Source organism: Nuphar pumila, chromosome 9 (assembly GCF_984573655.1).
Source record: "Nuphar pumila chromosome 9, dmNupPumi1.hap1.1, whole genome shotgun sequence".
Taxonomy (NCBI): domain Eukaryota; kingdom Viridiplantae; phylum Streptophyta; class Magnoliopsida; order Nymphaeales; family Nymphaeaceae; genus Nuphar; species Nuphar pumila.
Genome location: NC_143257.1, coordinates 6438663 through 6444185, shown reverse-complemented (window position 1 = coordinate 6444185; position 5523 = coordinate 6438663). Strand labels below are relative to the sequence as shown.

The 5523-nt window shown below is 36.5% G+C and overlaps 1 long non-coding RNA gene across 1 annotated transcript; it reads right to left on the bottom strand.

Moving 5' to 3' along the window:
• Window positions 1-2258: 2258 nt before the first annotated feature.
• LOC149828321 (uncharacterized) lies at window positions 2259-4755 on the bottom strand. Its single transcript, XR_016434016.1, has 4 exons — window positions 4196-4755; window positions 3950-4020; window positions 2552-2643; window positions 2259-2391 (listed from the first exon to the last, which is right to left on the bottom strand). It is a non-coding gene; the product is annotated as an uncharacterized LOC149828321 (long non-coding RNA).
• Between the last annotated feature and the right edge of the window lie 768 nt (window positions 4756-5523).

Here is a 5523-nt window from a genome sequence, read left to right as displayed (position 1 = left end):
AGGTTTTCTAAACATAAATCTCACAGAATTTAACATTGACTATAGGGATTTTCTCAACCAAAAATCTCAGCAGTAATCTATGTTATAGCAGGGATTTCTCAACAAAAAATCTCAACAGAAATATACTTTAAACAATAGAGACTTTTTCAAGGCAAATCTCAACAGAAACACACGTTGACACTAGAGATTTTCTCAACCGAAATCCCAGCAACAATCATGTTAACCATAGGGATTTATATCCACAGAAATTCCAGCAGAGATACACTTTATCGATAATGAATTTATCAACAGAAATTCTAGCAACATAACTTTTATAGCAAACATCTATATATTGTGTTATGATTAAAACCAACACCCACAAATAAAATAAAGATAAAACTACTGTACATATATATATATATATATATATATATATATATATTCAGTTTTACAAAGGACATCAAGCTGCTGAAATCAAAACTAGCATTAACGCTAACTACTGGGGTTTTTGACAAGCCATCCAAACTGTATGAAAAAGAAAATTACAAACAGCATTAGCACTAAGATGTTGGGTTTTATGAAAAGAAATTCCAACTGAATAAGAATCAAGATGTTGTAAATTTAACAACATTAACGTTAACATGCTAGGATTTATAAAATAAATAATACAAAAAATTCAATTGCAAATAGTTCAAGCTGTTGAAATCAAAATCATCGTCAACTACTGGGTTCATAAGAAATAATTCAAACTACTGTAAATCAAAATCAATGTCAGTTGTTGGGCTCTATGAAAAGAAATTAATTCCAATGGAGCATGATAGATTCCCTACTCATAAACGAAGCAGCCAACATTTCATTTACAAGAACAGTACCAATAATTACTCATAAAAACTAAAGAAATGCAAATCCCTAGGGGCCATAACCAGTTTCAAGAAGATTATGCCTCAGAAATCTTGTTGTAAAAAATATATATTTTGCGCCTCAGGCTTGCGCCTTGAAGCACAGAGGGCCACGCCTCAAAGCGAGGTGTGCCTTTTGTGCCTCAAGGCGCATTTTTTATAACACTGGTATCATCAGATAGCTATATGCTCTATCCAACAAACTATCTGATGATATGCTCTATCCAACAAACTATCTGATGATATGCTCTATCCAACAAACTATCTGATGATATGCTCTATCCAACAAATAGAAACAAATGGTTTTCAATGATAGGCTATGGTCGCCAACTGGGATGCCTCATGGAAAACTCGAGTGTGAATTGCAGCAGCAAGAGGGTTGTTTTCAGCAGTAATTGCATGAATATCTTCTATTAAATGCAAATTGCACTCATCCATGGGAATCACTTGACTGTAGCCTCCGCCTGCAGCACCTCCTTTGATTCCGAATATTGGCCCTTAGCTTGGTTGACAGAGGCAGGTTACAACCTAATAATCAAAATTTATAGAACCAAAAAATACAAATAAGAAAATGACTTGCCCATATCTTTGTATCTAAAAGATTCAGATATGTCTAATTTAAACCAAGATAATATCATAGTCAGTGAGACATGCCAGCAAGGATAAGCTAAACTTCAAAGCAGAAGGTGTTTTTCAACATAAAATTCTAGCATCTGCTTATGTTGCTGTTAAGAAAAACCAAAGCATATCCCACACAAACCTTCTGTCTTCCTTATAGAAGAAGATAAAAAATGGTTGTTTTCAAAAGAAGACCAGAATTTGATCTTCTGACTAGCATCATTATAATGTGTTTATCTTCCAGATCGGTTGAACCTATTTCATGCGCAACCATGACACTCAACATGGACGAACTGTACTCTCTCTCTCTCTCTCTCTCTCTCTCTCTCTCTCTCTCTCTCTCTCTCTCTCTCTCTCTCTCTCTCTCTCTCTATATATATATATATATATATATATATATATATATATATATATATATATATATATATATATATATATATATATATGCTCTTAAACAAGAAAGAATATGATAATATATTCCAATTGTTGTATCTTAAATTACTATAGTCTTGTATATTTGCAAATGCAGCAGTTGAGACCTATCCTGCAGGACCAAAAAACATTGTGTGAATTGGCTGATAAGAATGCTCAAAAATATGAAAATGATTAGAAATCCTGTGGATTGAAATTCTATTTCTATTAATAGCAATAACTATCTATATATGTTTCATTTCATCTAAACATTTCCATGTGAAGTGCCAAAATGAGCAGAAAAACTGTAATAATTCCATGCAAACACATATTTATATCCATATTTTGCATGTCAGATCTATCAAGAAAATTTGTGAATCCTGCCATAAAATACCTGTACATGTTTATATGCAGATTGAGTGACAATGTGTTCTGATGTATTTTCAATCAACAAGTAGTTCTCTGCACTCATAGTAGAAGATTTCTGCAATAAACAGTTAATTGAAATTATATATTATCCTCAATTTGCAAATATTAAAAAAGTTATACAAAGCCAACGTATAAGTACAAGGTACATTAAGTAAAATATGTTTCGACCGATCAAGCAAAATATGTAAAGAAAAGAGAGAGTATAGGAAGCAGACCTGAGATGAAGTTTTTTTCCTTCAGCATCATGTTGTTCTATCAGCTTGAGCATCCCATACTAATAACCACACCAAATAAAAAATTTGTTCTCCTATAGTACAACACATTGAGAGTATAATCAGTGCTTACAACTTAGAATGAGCAACAATTCATGCATAAATTCCCATAACAGAAGCCTAACAGCATAAATGCGCACCCTTTTGAATCACACAGTCCAAAAAGTTTGAGAAAAAGAAATATTGACGTCAATTCCAGACCTATTTTTTTCTTAGGCAGTTTCCTGACAAGAGGGTCTGTTTTCATTCTCATTTAATACAGAAATGAGCATTTAGTTTCCCTCTAACATAGAAAAAGGAATTCACTGAACCTGTCATCTTTCTATTGATGTAATATTTTATGATGATTAAAGGATTCAATTGGAGATGTCATTTTCTTGTTCCTGAATAAAGTTAAAAGACAAATAAATGAATTCAGATATTTATTTGATCTTCATCCCGACTGCTTGAATTATCCAAAGATGCATCACTAGGCCCCGTATTTGCTGCAACTTTCTTAGTGATTTTTTTTCTCCAGGAGCACTTATCATCTATCATTTTACAAGCTCTCCAAACAAACTGAAGTGATATCTTTATATGTAATAGTACAAATCTCTTCCACAACAGAGTTGAGGAATAAAACCTCCAAGCCAGTAGAAGCATTTTGCTCTTCCACTGTCACCCATGCTATGTTACATGGATACTCCATTTTTTACTAGCTGACACCTGCTAGAAATTGACTGAGCATATAAATTGATGACAAGAATCAAAAGATCCAGATCCTAAGTTTGATGCCCCGTATTATGAATAATGGGCATGTATTTCATACAAGGACCAACATGTTATATTTATAATGAAGACAAAAAACAAAACAAAACAAAAAAGGAAAGCAGGGTCTGCATTGTTCCAGCCTCATGTAAATAAGAACAAAGTCAACAAACTCTGGACTGCAATTATTTGAGACATCTAACTAGAAGATAGACAAGGGAGACTGTAGAAATCTTATCTTAACAGTATAATAGACAAAAATGGATAATTTAAGAAAGGGAAACAAAAGAAAGAAAGTATGGTATGTTGCTCCAGGACGTGATTCTTCACTGACTCAGCAACCACTGACCAGAAAAATAAACTTCAAGCATAAAAGTATTTAATTACAATATCCTGAAACTCCAATATATTGGAGTCAAATCTTGCCTTGCCCCATTACCGTCAGTTGGAGTGTGGAATCAACAGATTGTGCGGATTGACATGAAAGATGCAGATCTTGCGTACAGATTGTGCGGATTGACATGAAAGATGCAGATCTTGCGTAAGGCAGAACATCTTACTCAAGTGATGTTATCTCAAAAGAGATAGAGAAACCAGAGTAGTGCGTGGGCTTGAGGAAGGAGCTGTGGTGGTTGGAGTCCGCGGGCTTCCTATGGGAGTCTGACCTGTGTTAGTAACAGAACAAGCTAGTTAAGCAATAAAGAAGAAGAAGAAGAGAGAGAGAGAGAGAGAGAGAGAGAGATTAGGGTTTCAAGAGAGAAACAAAAATGAGACACCAGAAGAGGAAGTAGCCAGAAGCGTACAAAAAGAGTTTGCCAGAGAGAGAGAGAAGCAAAATACCGGGAGGTTGGTCTTGAAGGCGACTACGGAGAGAGGAGCCAAGCCATTGTGAAACAAGGCCGCCCCTCACGGCCCTCGCCGGAGCCACCATCTTTCGCCTGGTCATCTCATCAGCTTTTTTTCTCCTCAATGCCCTAAACCCAATCCCTCTGTTTTCCCATCCTTTTTCCTCTGCGATGATCTTCTTCCTAAATGCTGTCTAAAAACGTCTCGAAGTGGACCAGTATCCCTCTGCGGCCGATCAGGCTCACCGAGTTTGCGGCCTTCAACTGCCATGGGATCTCCGTCAGCCGCAGCCGTTCCTTCACCTCGAAGCCAAGCTCGTTCTGCGCGTGGTTGGAGACACGATCTCCTCCTCCTCCTCCTCCTCCGAGCCAGAGGACACAACGTGGAGGTGCTCCTCATCGTTCACGTCACCGGAAACCCTCGCTTCTCGAGGTCACGTATGAGCCGTGAAGGATCGCAAGAAATGGAAGGAGACAAAGGCAGGAAGCATGCCGGAAGATTCCGACGATGCCCCGCCGGAAACTAAAACGGAGAGAGAGGGAAGGGATACTGGGTGTTAGGTAACGGGTTTCGTTCGTGAGGGGGAACGGAGAAAGAACTATGGTCAGCACTCGTATCGCCATCATTTCTTTCCTTCATGTCTGGTCTCCCGTCTCATATCGCCATCATTTCTTTCTCATGTCTGTCTCCCGTCTCATATCGCCATCATTTCTTTCTCATGTCTGTCTCCTGTCTCATATCGCCATCATTCTTTTTTTATTCGGTAGGTCGGGGTTTTAGTGACGGTACTGAGCGTCACTATAGTTAAAAGCTCACAGTGACGAACTACAGTGTTTTCCTGTTTTCTTGTGGAGTGAATTCAGCCGAAGTTTGTGAAAAGCAGTATTTTTTATTCCAAACTCGTGTTATTCAACGAATCGAGCTGCGATTATGACCGATATAAATCGTAACTTTTCAAAAATCCATTGTTGTCCAAAAACATAGTTTTTTCCAAAATCCATGGATGTCCAAAAACAGCTTTTTCCAAAATCCATCGATGTCTAAAATAGTAACTTTTTTATTTAAAAAGGACCTTTTCACTCTTTGAACATGCAAATTTTATCTAGATAAGTAAACTTTCCTTTCAAATATTTAAATATGTGAATTTTCTCATTTATTTATGATTTTTTTCTCACACATTTGCCAAATGTTCTCTCAAATATGTTTTTTTTTTTAAACATGTGAATGTTGTACTGTATTTTATGATTTTCTCCCAAATATTTACTTTTAAAGTAGTGCTTTTAAAGTGTTGCTAAATGCCCATTATGCTTTTGAAGCATCCC